The following is a 16,950-nucleotide window of genomic DNA, read 5'->3' as shown; positions in this document are numbered from 1 at the left end:
AGCCTTCATTCATTAGCATAACATAGCTGTCCCTGATGGTCTAGTGGCTAGGATTCGGCGCTCTCACCGCCGTGGCCCGGGTTCGATTCCCGGTCAGGGAAAACAGAAAACTTTTTGCTCATCATGACATTAAAGGCAGTAATATCCTGGAAAAAAAAGAAGCTTCCTTCGAACCGGATTTGAACCGGTGGCCTAAGGATTGCTGCTTTAACCTCTACAGTCCTTCGCTCTACCATCTGAGCTACCGAAGGATTCTGACGCACATGCAGCATAGATCCAGAAACAAGGACGTTGACAAAGATACCAGTTCGGTTGTGGCTTTTTCAACTCTTTAAGGTCCACCAAAGAGGAAACCTCACACTGTACCAGTTGGACATGTAGAGCTACCAACACGTATGTCTGTTAACAACATTGGCATGCGTACTGCATTTTGGACACGTGGATGGTAAAAGGCCACGGGTTGGTCCCACCAATGGTTAGAACAATTTGAATTGCTTTTTGAGAAAATCTATTGTGATGTCACATAGAGAGAGAGAGAAAGGAAAGGCTGAGTGGCTTTAATTGTTGTTTTTTTTGTCATCATTAACAAGGACATAGACAAAATAATTAATGACAAGGAAGTCACAGGTAGGCAGACGTAAAGCTGGAAGTTCAGCTTAATCCAAAAGCCTGCCTGACGATGACTGAACGGTGCTCAAGAGCTGACGGTCATGTAAAGTTCAACGCCTGAACAGGGACTTGAACCCTGGACCCTCAGATTAAAAGTCTGATGCTCTACCGACTGAGCTATCCAGGCTACGTTTAACCTTGCTCTGTGATTCAGAACATGTCCAGATATTCTTGACCTCTGACATGGGAAGCATTTGACAGTCTTGACACAAAAAGGTCCACATGTTCTGGTGTGGTCACGAATAACCCACATTCTGGTCTTTCTTCACTCATGAATAACGGCCAGCCAGAACTCATGTAAAAGCCTTCATTCATTAGCATTCCATCGCTGTCCCTGATGGTCTAGTGGCTAGGATTCGGCGCTCTCACCGCCGTGGCCCGGGTTCGATTCCCGGTCAGGGAAAACAGAAAACTTTTTGCTCATCATGACATTAAAGGCAGTAATATCCTGGAAAAAAAGAAGCTTCCTTCGAACCGGATTTGAACCGGTGGCCTAAGGATTGCTGCTTTAACCTCTACAGTCCTCCGCTCTACCATATGAGCTACCGAAGGATTCTGACGCACATGCAGCATAGATCCAGAAACAAGGACGTTGACAAAGATACCAGTTCGGTTGTGGCTTTTTCAACTCTTTAAGGTCCACCAAAGAGGAAACCTCACACTGTACCAGTTGGACATGTAGAGCTACCAACACGTATGTCTGTTAACAACATTGGCATGCGTACTGCATTTTGGACACGTGGATGGTAAAAGGCCACGGGTTGGTCCCACCAATGGTTAGAACAATTTGAATTGCTTTTTGAGAAAATCTATTGTGATGTCACATAGAGAGAGAGAGAAAGGAAAGGCTGAGTGGCTTTAATTGTTGTTTTTTTTGTCATCATTAACAAGGACATAGACAAAATAATTAATGACAAGGAAGTCACAGGTAGGCAGACGTAAAGCTGGAAGTTCAGCTTAATCCAAAAGCCTGCCTGACGATGACTGAACGGTGCTCAAGAGCTGACGGTCATGTAAAGTTCAACGCCTGAACAGGGACTTGAACCCTGGACCCTCAGATTAAAAGTCTGATGCTCTACCGACTGAGCTATCCAGGCTACGTTTAGCCTTGCTCTGTGATTCAGAACATGTCCAGATATTCTTGACCTCTGACATGGGAAGCATTTGACAGTCTTGACACAAAAAGGTCCACTTGTTCTGGTGTGGTCACGAATAACCCACATTCTGGTCTTTCTTCACTCATGAATAACGGCCAGCCAGAACTCATGTAAAGGCCTTCATCCATTAGCATAACATCGCTGTCCCTGATGGTCTAGTGGCTGGGATTCGGCGCTCTCACCGCCGTGGCCCGGGTTCGATTCCCGGTCAGGGGAAACAGAAAACTTTTTGCTCATCATGACATTAAAGGCAGTAATATCCTGAAAAAAAAAGAAGCTTCCTTCGAACCGGATTTGAACCGGTGGCCTAAGGATTGCTGCTTTAACCTCTACAGTCCTCCGCTCTACCATCTGAGCTACCGAAGGATTCTGACGCACATGCAGCATAGATCCAGAAACAAGGACGTTGACAAAGATACCAGTTCGGTTGTGGCTTTTTCAACTCTTTAAGGTCCACCAAAGAGGAAACCTCACACTGTACCAGTTGGACATGTAGAGCTACCAACACGTATGTCTGTTAACAACATTGGCATGCGTACTGCATTTTGGACACGTGGATGGTAAAAGGCCACGGGTTGGTCCCACCAATGGTTAGAACAATTTGAATTGCTTTTTGAGAAAATCTATTGTGATGTCACATAGAGAGAGAGAGAAAGGAAAGGCTGAGTGGCTTTAATTGTTGTTTTTTTTGTCATCATTAACAAGGACATAGACAAAAGAATTAATGACAAGGAAGTCACAGGTAGGCAGACGTAAAGCTGGAAGTTCAGCTTAATCCAATAGCCTGCCTGACGATGAGTGAACGGTGCTCAAGAGCTGACGGTCATGTAAAGTTCAACGCCTGAACAGGGACTTGAACCCTGGACCCTCAGATTAAAAGTCTGATGCTCTACCTACTGAGCTATCCAGGCTACGTTTAGCCTTGCTCTGTGATTCAGAACATGTCCAGATATTCTTGACCTCTGACATGGGAAGCATTTGACAGTCTTGACACAAAAAGGTCCACATGTTCTGGTGTGGTCACGAATAACCCACATTCTGGTCTTTCTTCACTCATGAATAACGGCCAGCCAGAACTCATGTAAAGGCCTTCATCCATTAGCATAACATCGCTGTCCCTGATGGTCTAGTGGCTAGGATTCGGCGCTCTCACCGCCGCGGCCCGGGTTCGATTCCCGGTCAGGGAAAACAGAAAACTTTTTGCTCATCATGACATTAAAGGCAGTAATATCCTGGAAAAAAAAGAAGCTTCCTTCGAACCGGATTTGAACCGGTGGCCTAAGGATTGCTGCTTTAACCTCTACAGTCCTCCGCTCTACCATCTGAGCTACCGAAGGATTCTGATGCACATGCAGCATAGATCCAGAAACAAGGACGTTGACAAAGATACCAGTTCGGTTGTGGCTTTTTCAACTCTTTAAGGTCCACCAAAGAGGAAACCTCACACTGTACCAGTTGGACATGTAGAGCTACCAACACGTATGTCTGTTAACAACATTGGCATGCGTACTGCATTTTGGACACGTGGATGGTAAAAGGCCACGGGTTGGTCCCACCAATGGTTAGAACAATTTGAATTGCTTTTTGAGAAAATCTATTGTGATGTCACATAGAGAGAGAGAGAAAGGAAAGGCTGAGTGGCTTTAATTGTTGTTTTTTTTGTCATCATTAACAAGGACATAGACAAAATAATTAATGACAAGGAAGTCACAGGTAGGCAGACGTAAAGCTGGAAGTTCAGCTTAATCCAAAAGCCTGCCTGACGATGACTGAACGGTGCTCAAGAGCTGACGGTCATGTAAAGTTCAACGCCTGAACAGGGACTTGAACCCTGGACCCTCAGATTAAAAGTCTGATGCTCTACCGACTGAGCTATCCAGGCTACATTTAGCCTTGCTCTGTGATTCAGAACATGTCCAGATATTCTTGACCTCTGACATGGGAAGCATTTGACAGTCTTGACACAAAAAGGTCCACTTGTTCTGGTGTGGTCACGAATAACCCACATTCTGGTCTTTCTTCACTCATGAATAACGGCCAGCCAGAACTCATGTAAAGGCCTTCATCCATTAGCATAACATCGCTGTCCCTGATGGTCTAGTGGCTAGGATTCGGCGCTCTCACCGCCGTGGCCCGGGTTCGATTCCCGGTCAGGGGAAACAGAAAACTTTTTGCTCATCATGACATTAAAGGCAGTAATATCCTGAAAAAAAAAGAAGCTTCCTTCGAACCGGATTTGAACCGGTGGCCTAAGGATTGCTGCTTTAACCTCTACAGTCCTCCGCTCTACCATCTGAGCTACCGAAGGATTCTGACGCACATGCAGCATAGATCCAGAAACAAGGACGTTGACAAAGATACCAGTTCGGTTGTGGCTTTTTCAACTCTTTAAGGTCCACCAAAGAGGAAACCTCACACTGTACCAGTTGGACATGTAGAGCTACCAACACGTATGTCTGTTAACAACATTGGCATGCGTACTGCATTTTGGACACGTGGATGGTAAAAGGCCACGGGTTGGTCCCACCAATGGTTAGAACAATTTGAATTGCTTTTTGAGAAAATCTATTGTGATGTCACATAGAGAGAGAGAGAAAGGAAAGGCTGAGTGGCTTTAATTGTTGTTTTTTTTGTCATCATTAACAAGGACATAGACAAAATAATTAATGACAAGGAAGTCACAGGTAGGCAGACGTAAAGATGGAAGTTCAGCTTAATCCAAAAGCCTGCCTGACGATGAGTGAACGGTGCTCAAAAGCTGACGGTCATGTAAAGTTCAACGCCTGAACAGGGACTTGAACCCTGGACCCTCAGATTAAAAGTCTGATGCTCTGCCGACTGAGCTATCCAGGCTACGTTTAACCTTGCTCTGTGATTCAGAACATGTCCAGATATTCTTGACCTCTGACATGGGAAGCATTTGACAGTCTTGACACAAAAAGGTCCACATGTTCTGGTGTGGTCACGAATAACCCACATTCTGGTCTTTCTTCACTCATGAATAACGGCCAGCCAGAACTCATGTAAAAGCCTTCATTCATTAGCATTCCATCGCTGTCCCTGATGGTCTAGTGGCTATGATTCGGCGCTCTCACCGCCGCGGCCCGGGTTCGATTCCCGGTCAGGGAAAACAGAAAACTTTTTGCTCATCATGACATTAAAGGCAGTAATATCCTGGAAAAAAAGAAGCTTCCTTCGAACCGGATTTGAACCGGTGGCCTAAGGATTGCTGCTTTAACCTCTACAGTCCTCCGCTCTACCATATGAGCTACCGAAGGATTCTGACGCACATGCAGCATAGATCCAGAAACAAGGACGTTGACAAAGATACCAGTTCGGTTGTGGCTTTTTCAACTCTTTAAGGTCCACCAAAGAGGAAACCTCACACTGTACCAGTTGGACATGTAGAGCTACCAACACGTATGTCTGTTAACAACATTGGCATGCGTACTGCATTTTGGACACGTGGATGGTAAAAGGCCACGGGTTGGTCCCACCAATGGTTAGAACAATTTGAATTGCTTTTTGAGAAAATCTATTGTGATGTCACATAGAGAGAGAGAGAAAGGAAAGGCTGAGTGGCTTTAATTGGTGTTTTTTTTGTCATCATTAACAAGGACATAGACAAAAGAATTAATGACAAGGAAGTCACAGGTAGGCAGACGTAAAGCTGGAAGTTCAGCTTAATCCAATAGCCTGCCTGACGATGAGTGAACGGTGCTCAAGAGCTGACGGTCATGTAAAGTTCAACGCCTGAACAGGGACTTGAACCCTGGACCCTCAGATTAAAAGTCTGATGCTCTACCGACTGAGCTATCCAGGCTACGTTTATCCTTGCTCTGTGATTCAGAACATGTCCAGATATTCTTGACCTCTGACATGGGAAGCATTTGACAGTCTTGACACAAAAAGGTCCACATGTTCTGGTGTGGTCACGAATAACCCACATTCTGGTCTTTCTTCACTCATGAATAACGGCCAGCCAGAACTCATGAAAAAGCCTTCATTCATTAGCATAACATAGCTGTCCCTGATGGTCTAGTGGCTAGGATTCGGCGCTCTCACCGCCGCGGCCCGGGTTCGATTCCCGGTCAGGGAAATCAGAAAACTTTTTGCTCATCATGACATTAAGGGCAGTAATATCCTGGAAAAAAAAGAAGCTTCCTTCGAACCGGATTTGAACCGGTGGCCTAAGGATTGCTGCTTTAACCTCTACAGTCCTCCGCTCTACCATCTGAGCTACCGAAGGATTCTGACGCACATGCAGCATAGATCCAGAAACAAGGACGTTGACAAAGATACCAGTTCGGTTGTGGCTTTTTCAACTCTTTAAGGTCCACCAAAGAGGAAACCTCACACTGTACCAGTTGGACATGTAGAGCTACCAACACGTATGTCTGTTAACAACATTGGCATGCGTACTGCATTTTGGACACGTGGATGGTAAAAGGCCACGGGTTGGTCCCACCAATGGTTAGAACAATTTGAATTGCTTTTTGAGAAAATCTATTGTGATGTCACATAGAGAGAGAGAGAAAGGAAAGGCTGAGTGGCTTTAATTGGTGTTTTTTTTGTCATCATTAACAAGGACATAGACAAAATAATTAATGACAAGGAAGTCACAGGTAGGCAGACGTAAAGCTGGAAGTTCAGCTTAATCCAAAAGTCTGCCTGACGATGACTGAACGGTGCTCAAGAGCTGACGGTCATGTAAAGTTCAACGCCTGAACAGGGACTTGAACCCTGGACCCTCAGATTAAAAGTCTGATGCTCTACCGACTGAGCTATCCAGGCTACGTTTAACCTTGCTCTGTGATTCAGAACATGTCCAGATATTCTTAACCTCTGACATGGGAAGCATTTGACAGTCTTGACACAAAAAGGTCCACATGTTCTGGTGTGGTCACGAATAACCCACATTCTGGTCTTTCTTCACTCATGAATAACGGCCAGCCAGAACTCATGAAAAAGCCTTCATTCATTAGCATAACATAGCTGTCCCTGATGGTCTAGTGGCTAGGATTCGGCGCTCTCACCGCCGCGGCCCGGGTTCGATTCCCGGTCAGGGAAAACAGAAAACTTTTTGCTCATCATGACATTAAGGGCAGTAATATCCTGGAAAAAAAAGAAGCTTCCTTCGAACCGGATTTGAACCGGTGGCCTAAGGATTGCTGCTTTAACCTCTACAGTCCTCCGCTCTACCATCTGAGCTACCGAAGGATCCTGACTCACATGCAGCATAGATCCAGAAACAAGGACGTTGACAAAGATACCAGTTCGGTTGTGGCTTTTTCAACTCTTTAAGGTCCACCAAAGAGGAAACCTCACACTGTACCAGTTGGACATGTAGAGCTACCAACACGTATGTCTGTTAACAACATTGGCATGCGTACTGCATTTTGGACACGTGGATGGTAAAAGGCCACGGGTTGGTCCCACCAATGGTTAGAACAATTTGAATTGCTTTTTGAGAAAATCTATTGTGATGTCACATAGAGAGAGAGAGAAAGGAAAGGCTGAGTGGCTTTAATTGGTGTTTTTTTTGTCATCATTAACAAGGACATAGACAAAATAATTAATGACAAGGAAGTCACAGGTAGGCAGACGTAAAGCTGGAAGTTCAGCTTAATCCAAAAGTCTGCCTGACGATGACTGAACGGTGCTCAAGAGCTGACGGTCATGTAAAGTTCAACGCCTGAACAGGGACTTGAACCCTGGACCCTCAGATTAAAAGTCTGATGCTCTACCGACTGAGCTATCCAGGCTACGTTTAACCTTGCTCTGTGATTCAGAACATGTCCAGATATTCTTAACCTCTGACATGGGAAGCATTTGACAGTCTTGACACAAAAAGGTCCACATGTTCTGGTGTGGTCACGAATAACCCACATTCTGGTCTTTCTTCACTCATGAATAACGGCCAGCCAGAACTCATGTAAAAGCCTTCATTCATTAGCATTCCATCGCTGTCCCTGATGGTCTAGTGGCTAGGATTCGGCGCTCTCACCGCCGCGGCCCGGGTTCGATTCCCGGTCAGGGAAAACAGAAAACTTTTTGCTCATCTTGACATTAAGGGCAGTAATATCCTGGAAAAAAAAGAAGCTTCCTTCGAACCGGATTTGAACCGGTGGCCTAAGGATTGCTGCTTTAACCTCTACAGTCCTCCGCTCTACCATCTGAGCTACCGAAGGATTCTGACGCACATGCAGCATAGATCCAGAAACAAGGACGTTGACAAAGATACCAGTTCGGTTGTGGCTTTTTCAACTCTTTAAGGTCCACCAAAGAGGAAACCTCACACTGTACCAGTTGGACATGTAGAGCTACCAACACGTATGTCTGTTAACAACATTGGCATGTGTACTGCATTTTGGACACGTGGATGGTAAAAGGCCACGGGTTGGTCCCACCAATGGTTAGAACAATTTGAATTGCTTTTTGAGAAAATCTATTGTGATGTCACATAGAGAGAGAGAGAAAGGAAAGGCTGAGTGGCTTTAATTGTTGTTTTTTTTGTCATCATTAACAAGGACATAGACAAAATAATTAATGACAAGGAAGTCACAGGTAGGCAGACGTAAAGCTGGAAGTTCAGCCTAATCCAATAGCCTGCCTGACGATGACTGAACGGTGCTCAAGAGCTGACGGTCATGTAAAGTTCAACGCCTGAATAGGGACTTGAACCCTGGACCCTCAGATTAAAAGTCTGATGCTCTACCGACTGAGCTATCCAGGCTACGTTTAGCCTTGCTCTGTGATTCAGAACATGTCCAGATATTCTTGACCTCTGACATGGGAAGCATTTGACAGTCTTGACAAAAAGGTCCACATGTTCTGGTGTGGTCACGAATAACCCACATTCTGGTCTTTCTTCACTCATGAATAACGGCCAGCCAGAACTCATGAAAAAGCCTTCATTCATTAGCATAACATAGCTGTCCCTGATGGTCTAGTGGCTAGGATTCGGCGCTCTCACCGCCGTGGCCCGGGTTCGATTCCCGGTCAGGGAAAACAGAAAACTTTTTGCTCATCATGACATTAAAGGCAGTAATATCCTGGAAAAAAAAGAAGCTTCCTTCGAACCGGATTTGAACCGGTGGCCTAAGGATTGCTGCTTTAACCTCTACAGTCCTCCGCTCTACCATCTGAGCTACCGAAGGATTCTGACGCACATGCAGCATAGATCCAGAAACAAGGACGTTGACAAAGATACCAGTTCGGTTGTGGCTTTTTCAACTCTTTAAGGTCCACCAAAGAGGAAACCTCACACTGTACCAGTTGGACATGTAGAGCTACCAACACGTATGTCTGTTAACAACATTGGCATGCGTACTGCATTTTGGACACGTGGATGGTAAAAGGCCACGGGTTGGTCCCACCAATGGTTAGAACAATTTGAATTGCTTTTTGAGAAAATCTATTGTGATGTCACATAGAGAGAGAGAGAAAGGAAAGGCTGAGTGGCTTTAATTGTTGTTTTTTTTGTCATCATTAACAAGGACATAGACAAAATAATTAATGACAAGGAAGTCACAGGTAGGCAGACGTAAAGCTGGAAGTTCAGCTTAATCCAAAAGCCTGCCTGACGATGACTGAACGGTGCTCAAGAGCTGACGGTCATGTAAAGTTCAACGCCTGAACAGGGACTTGAACCCTGGACCCTCAGATTAAAAGTCTGATGCTCTACCGACTGAGCTATCCAGGCTTTGTTTAGCCTTGCTCTGTGATTCAGAACATGTCCAGATATTCTTGACCTCTGACATGGGAAGCATTTGACAGTCTTGACACAAAAAGGTCCACTTGTTCTGGTGTGGTCACGAATAACCCACATTCTGGTCTTTCTTCACTCATGAATAACGGCCAGCCAGAACTCATGTAAAGGCCTTCATCCATTAGCATAACATCGCTGTCCCTGATGGTCTAGTGGCTGGGATTCGGCGCTCTCACCGCCGTGGCCCGGGTTTGATTCCCGGTCAGGGGAAACAGAAAACTTTTTGCTCATCATGACATTAAAGGCAGTAATATCCTGAAAAAAAAAGAAGCTTCCTTCGAACCGGATTTGAACCGGTGGCCTAAGGATTGCTGCTTTAACCTCTACAGTCCTCCGCTCTACCATCTGAGCTACCGAAGGATTCTGACGCACATGCAGCATAGATCCAGAAACAAGGACGTTGACAAAGATACCAGTTCGGTTGTGGCTTTTTCAACTCTTTAAGGTCCACCAAAGAGGAAACCTCACACTGTACCAGTTGGACATGTAGAGCTACCAACACGTATGTCTGTTAACAACATTGGCATGCGTACTGCATTTTGGACACGTGGATGGTAAAAGGCCACGGGTTGGTCCCACCAATGGTTAGAACAATTTGAATTGCTTTTTGAGAAAATCTATTGTGATGTCACATAGAGAGAGAGAGAAAGGAAAGGCTGAGTGGCTTTAATTGTTGTTTTTTTTGTCATCATTAACAAGGACATAGACAAAAGAATTAATGACAAGGAAGTCACAGGTAGGCAGACGTAAAGCTGGAAGTTCAGCTTAATCCAATAGCCTGCCTGACGATGAGTGAACGGTGCTCAAGAGCTGACGGTCATGTAAAGTTCAACGCCTGAACAGGGACTTGAACCCTGGACCCTCAGATTAAAAGTCTGATGCTCTACCTACTGAGCTATCCAGGCTACGTTTAGCCTTGCTCTGTGATTCAGAACATGTCCAGATATTCTTGACCTCTGACATGGGAAGCATTTGACAGTCTTGACACAAAAAGGTCCACATGTTCTGGTGTGGTCACGAATAACCCACATTCTGGTCTTTCTTCACTCATGAATAACGGCCAGCCAGAACTCATGTAAAGGCCTTCATCCATTAGCATAACATCGCTGTCCCTGATGGTCTAGTGGCTAGGATTCGGCGCTCTCACCGCCGCGGCCCGGGTTCGATTCCCGGTCAGGGAAAACAGAAAACTTTTTGCTCATCATGACATTAAAGGCAGTAATATCCTGGAAAAAAAAGAAGCTTCCTTCGAACCGGATTTGAACCGGTGGCCTAAGGATTGCTGCTTTAACCTCTACAGTCCTCCGCTCTACCATCTGAGCTACCGAAGGATTCTGATGCACATGCAGCATAGATCCAGAAACAAGGACGTTGACAAAGATACCAGTTCGGTTGTGGCTTTTTCAACTCTTTAAGGTCCACCAAAGAGGAAACCTCACACTGTACCAGTTGGACATGTAGAGCTACCAACACGTATGTCTGTTAACAACATTGGCATGCGTACTGCATTTTGGACACGTGGATGGTAAAAGGCCACGGGTTGGTCCCACCAATGGTTAGAACAATTTGAATTGCTTTTTGAGAAAATCTATTGTGATGTCACATAGAGAGAGAGAGAAAGGAAAGGCTGAGTGGCTTTAATTGTTGTTTTTTTTGTCATCATTAACAAGGACATAGACAAAATAATTAATGACAAGGAAGTCACAGGTAGGCAGACGTAAAGCTGGAAGTTCAGCTTAATCCAAAAGCCTGCCTGACGATGACTGAACGGTGCTCAAGAGCTGACGGTCATGTAAAGTTCAACGCCTGAACAGGGACTTGAACCCTGGACCCTCAGATTAAAAGTCTGATGCTCTACCTACTGAGCTATCCAGGCTACGTTTAGCCTTGCTCTGTGATTCAGAACATGTCCAGATATTCTTGACCTCTGACATGGGAAGCATTTGACAGTCTTGACACAAAAAGGTCCACATGTTCTGGTGTGGTCACGAATAACCCACATTCTGGTCTTTCTTCACTCATGAATAACGGCCAGCCAGAACTCATGTAAAGGCCTTCATCCATTAGCATAACATCGCTGTCCCTGATGGTCTAGTGGCTAGGATTCGGCGCTCTCACCGCCGCGGCCCGGGTTCGATTCCCGGTCAGGGAAAACAGAAAACTTTTTGCTCATCATGACATTAAAGGCAGTAATATCCTGGAAAAAAAAGAAGCTTCCTTCGAACCGGATTTGAACCGGTGGCCTAAGGATTGCTGCTTTAACCTCTACAGTCCTCCGCTCTACCATCTGAGCTACCGAAGGATTCTGATGCACATGCAGCATAGATCCAGAAACAAGGACGTTGACAAAGATACCAGTTCGGTTGTGGCTTTTTCAACTCTTTAAGGTCCACCAAAGAGGAAACCTCACACTGTACCAGTTGGACATGTAGAGCTACCAACACGTATGTCTGTTAACAACATTGGCATGCGTACTGCATTTTGGACACGTGGATGGTAAAAGGCCACGGGTTGGTCCCACCAATGGTTAGAACAATTTGAATTGCTTTTTGAGAAAATCTATTGTGATGTCACATAGAGAGAGAGAGAAAGGAAAGGCTGAGTGGCTTTAATTGTTGTTTTTTTTGTCATCATTAACAAGGACATAGACAAAATAATTAATGACAAGGAAGTCACAGGTAGGCAGACGTAAAGCTGGAAGTTCAGCTTAATCCAAAAGCCTGCCTGACGATGACTGAACGGTGCTCAAGAGCTGACGGTCATGTAAAGTTCAACGCCTGAACAGGGACTTGAACCCTGGACCCTCAGATTAAAAGTCTGATGCTCTACCGACTGAGCTATCCAGGCTACGTTTAGCCTTGCTCTGTGATTCAGAACATGTCCAGATATTCTTGACCTCTGACATGGGAAGCATTTGACAGTCTTGACACAAAAAGGTCCACTTGTTCTGGTGTGGTCACGAATAACCCACATTCTGGTCTTTCTTCACTCATGAATAACGGCCAGCCAGAACTCATGTAAAGGCCTTCATCCATTAGCATAACATCGCTGTCCCTGATGGTCTAGTGGCTAGGATTCGGCGCTCTCACCGCCGTGGCCCGGGTTCGATTCCCGGTCAGGGGAAACAGAAAACTTTTTGCTCATCATGACATTAAAGGCAGTAATATCCTGAAAAAAAAAGAAGCTTCCTTCGAACCGGATTTGAACCGGTGGCCTAAGGATTGCTGCTTTAACCTCTACAGTCCTCCGCTCTACCATCTGAGCTACCGAAGGATTCTGACGCACATGCAGCATAGATCCAGAAACAAGGACGTTGACAAAGATACCAGTTCGGTTGTGGCTTTTTCAACTCTTTAAGGTCCACCAAAGAGGAAACCTCACACTGTACCAGTTGGACATGTAGAGCTACCAACACGTATGTCTGTTAACAACATTGGCATGCGTACTGCATTTTGGACACGTGGATGGTAAAAGGCCACGGGTTGGTCCCACCAATGGTTAGAACAATTTGAATTGCTTTTTGAGAAAATCTATTGTGATGTCACATAGAGAGAGAGAGAAAGGAAAGGCTGAGTGGCTTTAATTGTTGTTTTTTTTGTCATCATTAACAAGGACATAGACAAAATAATTAATGACAAGGAAGTCACAGGTAGGCAGACGTAAAGATGGAAGTTCAGCTTAATCCAAAAGCCTGCCTGACGATGAGTGAACGGTGCTCAAAAGCTGACGGTCATGTAAAGTTCAACGCCTGAACAGGGACTTGAACCCTGGACCCTCAGATTAAAAGTCTGATGCTCTGCCGACTGAGCTATCCAGGCTACGTTTAACCTTGCTCTGTGATTCAGAACATGTCCAGATATTCTTGACCTCTGACATGGGAAGCATTTGACAGTCTTGACACAAAAAGGTCCACATGTTCTGGTGTGGTCACGAATAACCCACATTCTGGTCTTTCTTCACTCATGAATAACGGCCAGCCAGAACTCATGTAAAAGCCTTCATTCATTAGCATTCCATCGCTGTCCCTGATGGTCTAGTGGCTATGATTCGGCGCTCTCACCGCCGCGGCCCGGGTTCGATTCCCGGTCAGGGAAAACAGAAAACTTTTTGCTCATCATGACATTAAAGGCAGTAATATCCTGGAAAAAAAGAAGCTTCCTTCGAACCGGATTTGAACCGGTGGCCTAAGGATTGCTGCTTTAACCTCTACAGTCCTCCGCTCTACCATATGAGCTACCGAAGGATTCTGACGCACATGCAGCATAGATCCAGAAACAAGGACGTTGACAAAGATACCAGTTCGGTTGTGGCTTTTTCAACTCTTTAAGGTCCACCAAAGAGGAAACCTCACACTGTACCAGTTGGACATGTAGAGCTACCAACACGTATGTCTGTTAACAACATTGGCATGCGTACTGCATTTTGGACACGTGGATGGTAAAAGGCCACGGGTTGGTCCCACCAATGGTTAGAACAATTTGAATTGCTTTTTGAGAAAATCTATTGTGATGTCACATAGAGAGAGAGAGAAAGGAAAGGCTGAGTGGCTTTAATTGGTGTTTTTTTTGTCATCATTAACAAGGACATAGACAAAAGAATTAATGACAAGGAAGTCACAGGTAGGCAGACGTAAAGCTGGAAGTTCAGCTTAATCCAATAGCCTGCCTGACGATGAGTGAACGGTGCTCAAGAGCTGACGGTCATGTAAAGTTCAACGCCTGAACAGGGACTTGAACCCTGGACCCTCAGATTAAAAGTCTGATGCTCTACCGACTGAGCTATCCAGGCTACGTTTATCCTTGCTCTGTGATTCAGAACATGTCCAGATATTCTTGACCTCTGACATGGGAAGCATTTGACAGTCTTGACACAAAAAGGTCCACATGTTCTGGTGTGGTCACGAATAACCCACATTCTGGTCTTTCTTCACTCATGAATAACGGCCAGCCAGAACTCATGAAAAAGCCTTCATTCATTAGCATAACATAGCTGTCCCTGATGGTCTAGTGGCTAGGATTCGGCGCTCTCACCGCCGCGGCCCGGGTTCGATTCCCGGTCAGGGAAATCAGAAAACTTTTTGCTCATCATGACATTAAGGGCAGTAATATCCTGGAAAAAAAAGAAGCTTCCTTCGAACCGGATTTGAACCGGTGGCCTAAGGATTGCTGCTTTAACCTCTACAGTCCTCCGCTCTACCATCTGAGCTACCGAAGGATTCTGACGCACATGCAGCATAGATCCAGAAACAAGGACGTTGACAAAGATACCAGTTCGGTTGTGGCTTTTTCAACTCTTTAAGGTCCACCAAAGAGGAAACCTCACACTGTACCAGTTGGACATGTAGAGCTACCAACACGTATGTCTGTTAACAACATTGGCATGCGTACTGCATTTTGGACACGTGGATGGTAAAAGGCCACGGGTTGGTCCCACCAATGGTTAGAACAATTTGAATTGCTTTTTGAGAAAATCTATTGTGATGTCACATAGAGAGAGAGAGAAAGGAAAGGCTGAGTGGCTTTAATTGGTGTTTTTTTTGTCATCATTAACAAGGACATAGACAAAATAATTAATGACAAGGAAGTCACAGGTAGGCAGACGTAAAGCTGGAAGTTCAGCTTAATCCAAAAGTCTGCCTGACGATGACTGAACGGTGCTCAAGAGCTGACGGTCATGTAAAGTTCAACGCCTGAACAGGGACTTGAACCCTGGACCCTCAGATTAAAAGTCTGATGCTCTACCGACTGAGCTATCCAGGCTACGTTTAACCTTGCTCTGTGATTCAGAACATGTCCAGATATTCTTAACCTCTGACATGGGAAGCATTTGACAGTCTTGACACAAAAAGGTCCACATGTTCTGGTGTGGTCACGAATAACCCACATTCTGGTCTTTCTTCACTCATGAATAACGGCCAGCCAGAACTCATGAAAAAGCCTTCATTCATTAGCATAACATAGCTGTCCCTGATGGTCTAGTGGCTAGGATTCGGCGCTCTCACCGCCGCGGCCCGGGTTCGATTCCCGGTCAGGGAAAACAGAAAACTTTTTGCTCATCATGACATTAAGGGCAGTAATATCCTGGAAAAAAAGAAGCTTCCTTCGAACCGGATTTGAACCGGTGGCCTAAGGATTGCTGCTTTAACCTCTACAGTCCTCCGCTCTACCATCTGAGCTACCGAAGGATTCTGACGCACATGCAGCATAGATCCAGAAACAAGGACGTTGACAAAGATACCAGTTCGGTTGTGGCTTTTTCAACTCTTTAAGGTCCACCAAAGAGGAAACCTCACACTGTACCAGTTGGACATGTAGAGCTACCAACACGTATGTCTGTTAACAACATTGGCATGCGTACTGCATTTTGGACACGTGGATGGTAAAAGGCCACGGGTTGGTCCCACCAATGGTTAGAACAATTTGAATTGCTTTTTGAGAAAATCTATTGTGATGTCACATAGAGAGAGAGAGAAAGGAAAGGCTGAGTGGCTTTAATTGGTGTTTTTTTTGTCATCATTAACAAGGACATAGACAAAATAATTAATGACAAGGAAGTCACAGGTAGGCAGACGTAAAGCTGGAAGTTCAGCTTAATCCAAAAGTCTGCCTGACGATGACTGAACGGTGCTCAAGAGCTGACGGTCATGTAAAGTTCAACGCCTGAACAGGGACTTGAACCCTGGACCCTCAGATTAAAAGTCTGATGCTCTACCGACTGAGCTATCCAGGCTACGTTTAACCTTGCTCTGTGATTCAGAACATGTCCAGATATTCTTAACCTCTGACATGGGAAGCATTTGACAGTCTTGACACAAAAAGGTCCACATGTTCTGGTGTGGTCACGAATAACCCACATTCTGGTCTTTCTTCACTCATGAATAACGGCCAGCCAGAACTCATGTAAAAGCCTTCATTCATTAGCATTCCATCGCTGTCCCTGATGGTCTAGTGGCTAGGATTCGGTGCTCTCACCGCCGCGGCCCGGGTTCGATTCCCGGTCAGGGAAAACAGAAAACTTTTTGCTCATCTTGACATTAAGGGCAGTAATATCCTGGAAAAAAAAGAAGCTTCCTTCGAACCGGATTTGAACCGGTGGCCTAAGGATTGCTGCTTTAACCTCTACAGTCCTCCGCTCTACCATCTGAGCTACCGAAGGATTCTGACGCACATGCAGCATAGATCCAGAAACAAGGACGTTGACAAAGATACCAGTTCGGTTGTGGCTTTTTCAACTCTTTAAGGTCCACCAAAGAGGAAACCTCACACTGTACCAGTTGGACATGTAGAGCTACCAACACGTATGTCTGTTAACAACATTGGCATGTGTACTGCATTTTGGACACGTGGATGGTAA

General features: G+C 45.2%; 44 non-coding genes across 44 annotated transcripts; 16 read left to right on the top strand and 28 right to left on the bottom strand.

The window, feature by feature from the left end:
- Positions 1–29: 29 nt before the first annotated feature.
- trnae-cuc (transfer RNA glutamic acid (anticodon CUC)) lies at positions 30–101 on the top strand. Its single transcript has one exon. It is a non-coding gene; the product is annotated as a tRNA-Glu (tRNA).
- Positions 102–723: 622 nt separating this feature from the next.
- trnak-uuu (transfer RNA lysine (anticodon UUU)) lies at positions 724–796 on the bottom strand. Its single transcript has one exon. It is a non-coding gene; the product is annotated as a tRNA-Lys (tRNA).
- A 204-nt stretch (positions 797–1,000) lies between these two features.
- trnae-cuc (transfer RNA glutamic acid (anticodon CUC)) lies at positions 1,001–1,072 on the top strand. The gene has a single exon. It is a non-coding gene; the product is annotated as a tRNA-Glu (tRNA).
- A 621-nt stretch (positions 1,073–1,693) lies between these two features.
- Positions 1,694–1,766, bottom strand: trnak-uuu (transfer RNA lysine (anticodon UUU)). Its single transcript has one exon. It is a non-coding gene; the product is annotated as a tRNA-Lys (tRNA).
- Positions 1,767–2,105: 339 nt separating this feature from the next.
- Positions 2,106–2,192, bottom strand: trnay-gua (transfer RNA tyrosine (anticodon GUA)). The gene is given in 2 exon segments: positions 2,106–2,141; positions 2,156–2,192. It is a non-coding gene; the product is annotated as a tRNA-Tyr (tRNA).
- Positions 2,193–2,664: 472 nt separating this feature from the next.
- Positions 2,665–2,737, bottom strand: trnak-uuu (transfer RNA lysine (anticodon UUU)). Its single transcript has one exon. It is a non-coding gene; the product is annotated as a tRNA-Lys (tRNA).
- Positions 2,738–2,941: 204 nt separating this feature from the next.
- On the top strand, positions 2,942–3,013 carry trnae-cuc (transfer RNA glutamic acid (anticodon CUC)). Its single transcript has one exon. It is a non-coding gene; the product is annotated as a tRNA-Glu (tRNA).
- A 63-nt stretch (positions 3,014–3,076) lies between these two features.
- trnay-gua (transfer RNA tyrosine (anticodon GUA)) lies at positions 3,077–3,163 on the bottom strand. Its single transcript is given in 2 exon segments — positions 3,077–3,112; positions 3,127–3,163. It is a non-coding gene; the product is annotated as a tRNA-Tyr (tRNA).
- A 472-nt stretch (positions 3,164–3,635) lies between these two features.
- Positions 3,636–3,708, bottom strand: trnak-uuu (transfer RNA lysine (anticodon UUU)). The gene has a single exon. It is a non-coding gene; the product is annotated as a tRNA-Lys (tRNA).
- Positions 3,709–3,912: 204 nt separating this feature from the next.
- On the top strand, positions 3,913–3,985 carry trnae-cuc (transfer RNA glutamic acid (anticodon CUC)). The gene has a single exon. It is a non-coding gene; the product is annotated as a tRNA-Glu (tRNA).
- Positions 3,986–4,047: 62 nt separating this feature from the next.
- Positions 4,048–4,134, bottom strand: trnay-gua (transfer RNA tyrosine (anticodon GUA)). Its single transcript is given in 2 exon segments — positions 4,048–4,083; positions 4,098–4,134. It is a non-coding gene; the product is annotated as a tRNA-Tyr (tRNA).
- Positions 4,135–4,883: 749 nt separating this feature from the next.
- trnae-cuc (transfer RNA glutamic acid (anticodon CUC)) lies at positions 4,884–4,955 on the top strand. Its single transcript has one exon. It is a non-coding gene; the product is annotated as a tRNA-Glu (tRNA).
- Positions 4,956–5,576: 621 nt separating this feature from the next.
- trnak-uuu (transfer RNA lysine (anticodon UUU)) lies at positions 5,577–5,649 on the bottom strand. The gene has a single exon. It is a non-coding gene; the product is annotated as a tRNA-Lys (tRNA).
- Positions 5,650–5,853: 204 nt separating this feature from the next.
- Positions 5,854–5,925, top strand: trnae-cuc (transfer RNA glutamic acid (anticodon CUC)). The gene has a single exon. It is a non-coding gene; the product is annotated as a tRNA-Glu (tRNA).
- A 63-nt stretch (positions 5,926–5,988) lies between these two features.
- trnay-gua (transfer RNA tyrosine (anticodon GUA)) lies at positions 5,989–6,075 on the bottom strand. The gene is given in 2 exon segments: positions 5,989–6,024; positions 6,039–6,075. It is a non-coding gene; the product is annotated as a tRNA-Tyr (tRNA).
- A 472-nt stretch (positions 6,076–6,547) lies between these two features.
- Positions 6,548–6,620, bottom strand: trnak-uuu (transfer RNA lysine (anticodon UUU)). Its single transcript has one exon. It is a non-coding gene; the product is annotated as a tRNA-Lys (tRNA).
- A 204-nt stretch (positions 6,621–6,824) lies between these two features.
- On the top strand, positions 6,825–6,896 carry trnae-cuc (transfer RNA glutamic acid (anticodon CUC)). Its single transcript has one exon. It is a non-coding gene; the product is annotated as a tRNA-Glu (tRNA).
- Positions 6,897–6,959: 63 nt separating this feature from the next.
- Positions 6,960–7,046, bottom strand: trnay-gua (transfer RNA tyrosine (anticodon GUA)). Its single transcript is given in 2 exon segments — positions 6,960–6,995; positions 7,010–7,046. It is a non-coding gene; the product is annotated as a tRNA-Tyr (tRNA).
- Positions 7,047–7,518: 472 nt separating this feature from the next.
- trnak-uuu (transfer RNA lysine (anticodon UUU)) lies at positions 7,519–7,591 on the bottom strand. The gene has a single exon. It is a non-coding gene; the product is annotated as a tRNA-Lys (tRNA).
- Positions 7,592–7,795: 204 nt separating this feature from the next.
- Positions 7,796–7,867, top strand: trnae-cuc (transfer RNA glutamic acid (anticodon CUC)). Its single transcript has one exon. It is a non-coding gene; the product is annotated as a tRNA-Glu (tRNA).
- Positions 7,868–7,930: 63 nt separating this feature from the next.
- On the bottom strand, positions 7,931–8,017 carry trnay-gua (transfer RNA tyrosine (anticodon GUA)). The gene is given in 2 exon segments: positions 7,931–7,966; positions 7,981–8,017. It is a non-coding gene; the product is annotated as a tRNA-Tyr (tRNA).
- A 747-nt stretch (positions 8,018–8,764) lies between these two features.
- trnae-cuc (transfer RNA glutamic acid (anticodon CUC)) lies at positions 8,765–8,836 on the top strand. Its single transcript has one exon. It is a non-coding gene; the product is annotated as a tRNA-Glu (tRNA).
- Positions 8,837–8,899: 63 nt separating this feature from the next.
- On the bottom strand, positions 8,900–8,986 carry trnay-gua (transfer RNA tyrosine (anticodon GUA)). Its single transcript is given in 2 exon segments — positions 8,900–8,935; positions 8,950–8,986. It is a non-coding gene; the product is annotated as a tRNA-Tyr (tRNA).
- Positions 8,987–9,458: 472 nt separating this feature from the next.
- trnak-uuu (transfer RNA lysine (anticodon UUU)) lies at positions 9,459–9,531 on the bottom strand. Its single transcript has one exon. It is a non-coding gene; the product is annotated as a tRNA-Lys (tRNA).
- Positions 9,532–9,870: 339 nt separating this feature from the next.
- trnay-gua (transfer RNA tyrosine (anticodon GUA)) lies at positions 9,871–9,957 on the bottom strand. Its single transcript is given in 2 exon segments — positions 9,871–9,906; positions 9,921–9,957. It is a non-coding gene; the product is annotated as a tRNA-Tyr (tRNA).
- Positions 9,958–10,429: 472 nt separating this feature from the next.
- On the bottom strand, positions 10,430–10,502 carry trnak-uuu (transfer RNA lysine (anticodon UUU)). Its single transcript has one exon. It is a non-coding gene; the product is annotated as a tRNA-Lys (tRNA).
- Positions 10,503–10,706: 204 nt separating this feature from the next.
- trnae-cuc (transfer RNA glutamic acid (anticodon CUC)) lies at positions 10,707–10,778 on the top strand. Its single transcript has one exon. It is a non-coding gene; the product is annotated as a tRNA-Glu (tRNA).
- Positions 10,779–10,841: 63 nt separating this feature from the next.
- Positions 10,842–10,928, bottom strand: trnay-gua (transfer RNA tyrosine (anticodon GUA)). The gene is given in 2 exon segments: positions 10,842–10,877; positions 10,892–10,928. It is a non-coding gene; the product is annotated as a tRNA-Tyr (tRNA).
- A 472-nt stretch (positions 10,929–11,400) lies between these two features.
- On the bottom strand, positions 11,401–11,473 carry trnak-uuu (transfer RNA lysine (anticodon UUU)). Its single transcript has one exon. It is a non-coding gene; the product is annotated as a tRNA-Lys (tRNA).
- A 204-nt stretch (positions 11,474–11,677) lies between these two features.
- Positions 11,678–11,749, top strand: trnae-cuc (transfer RNA glutamic acid (anticodon CUC)). Its single transcript has one exon. It is a non-coding gene; the product is annotated as a tRNA-Glu (tRNA).
- Positions 11,750–11,812: 63 nt separating this feature from the next.
- trnay-gua (transfer RNA tyrosine (anticodon GUA)) lies at positions 11,813–11,899 on the bottom strand. The gene is given in 2 exon segments: positions 11,813–11,848; positions 11,863–11,899. It is a non-coding gene; the product is annotated as a tRNA-Tyr (tRNA).
- Positions 11,900–12,371: 472 nt separating this feature from the next.
- trnak-uuu (transfer RNA lysine (anticodon UUU)) lies at positions 12,372–12,444 on the bottom strand. Its single transcript has one exon. It is a non-coding gene; the product is annotated as a tRNA-Lys (tRNA).
- Positions 12,445–12,648: 204 nt separating this feature from the next.
- On the top strand, positions 12,649–12,721 carry trnae-cuc (transfer RNA glutamic acid (anticodon CUC)). Its single transcript has one exon. It is a non-coding gene; the product is annotated as a tRNA-Glu (tRNA).
- A 62-nt stretch (positions 12,722–12,783) lies between these two features.
- On the bottom strand, positions 12,784–12,870 carry trnay-gua (transfer RNA tyrosine (anticodon GUA)). The gene is given in 2 exon segments: positions 12,784–12,819; positions 12,834–12,870. It is a non-coding gene; the product is annotated as a tRNA-Tyr (tRNA).
- A 749-nt stretch (positions 12,871–13,619) lies between these two features.
- On the top strand, positions 13,620–13,691 carry trnae-cuc (transfer RNA glutamic acid (anticodon CUC)). Its single transcript has one exon. It is a non-coding gene; the product is annotated as a tRNA-Glu (tRNA).
- A 621-nt stretch (positions 13,692–14,312) lies between these two features.
- Positions 14,313–14,385, bottom strand: trnak-uuu (transfer RNA lysine (anticodon UUU)). Its single transcript has one exon. It is a non-coding gene; the product is annotated as a tRNA-Lys (tRNA).
- A 204-nt stretch (positions 14,386–14,589) lies between these two features.
- Positions 14,590–14,661, top strand: trnae-cuc (transfer RNA glutamic acid (anticodon CUC)). Its single transcript has one exon. It is a non-coding gene; the product is annotated as a tRNA-Glu (tRNA).
- A 63-nt stretch (positions 14,662–14,724) lies between these two features.
- On the bottom strand, positions 14,725–14,811 carry trnay-gua (transfer RNA tyrosine (anticodon GUA)). Its single transcript is given in 2 exon segments — positions 14,725–14,760; positions 14,775–14,811. It is a non-coding gene; the product is annotated as a tRNA-Tyr (tRNA).
- A 472-nt stretch (positions 14,812–15,283) lies between these two features.
- On the bottom strand, positions 15,284–15,356 carry trnak-uuu (transfer RNA lysine (anticodon UUU)). Its single transcript has one exon. It is a non-coding gene; the product is annotated as a tRNA-Lys (tRNA).
- A 204-nt stretch (positions 15,357–15,560) lies between these two features.
- Positions 15,561–15,632, top strand: trnae-cuc (transfer RNA glutamic acid (anticodon CUC)). The gene has a single exon. It is a non-coding gene; the product is annotated as a tRNA-Glu (tRNA).
- Positions 15,633–15,694: 62 nt separating this feature from the next.
- Positions 15,695–15,781, bottom strand: trnay-gua (transfer RNA tyrosine (anticodon GUA)). The gene is given in 2 exon segments: positions 15,695–15,730; positions 15,745–15,781. It is a non-coding gene; the product is annotated as a tRNA-Tyr (tRNA).
- Positions 15,782–16,253: 472 nt separating this feature from the next.
- trnak-uuu (transfer RNA lysine (anticodon UUU)) lies at positions 16,254–16,326 on the bottom strand. The gene has a single exon. It is a non-coding gene; the product is annotated as a tRNA-Lys (tRNA).
- A 204-nt stretch (positions 16,327–16,530) lies between these two features.
- Positions 16,531–16,602, top strand: trnae-cuc (transfer RNA glutamic acid (anticodon CUC)). Its single transcript has one exon. It is a non-coding gene; the product is annotated as a tRNA-Glu (tRNA).
- Positions 16,603–16,665: 63 nt separating this feature from the next.
- Positions 16,666–16,752, bottom strand: trnay-gua (transfer RNA tyrosine (anticodon GUA)). Its single transcript is given in 2 exon segments — positions 16,666–16,701; positions 16,716–16,752. It is a non-coding gene; the product is annotated as a tRNA-Tyr (tRNA).
- Positions 16,753–16,950: the final 198 nt, after the last annotated feature.

The sequence above is a fragment of the Brachyhypopomus gauderio genome, unplaced genomic scaffold (assembly GCF_052324685.1).
Source record: "Brachyhypopomus gauderio isolate BG-103 unplaced genomic scaffold, BGAUD_0.2 sc94, whole genome shotgun sequence".
NCBI classification, from domain to species: domain Eukaryota; kingdom Metazoa; phylum Chordata; class Actinopteri; order Gymnotiformes; family Hypopomidae; genus Brachyhypopomus; species Brachyhypopomus gauderio.
Note: the sequence above shows the minus strand (reverse complement) of the source record. Positions and strands in the feature narration are given on the sequence as shown.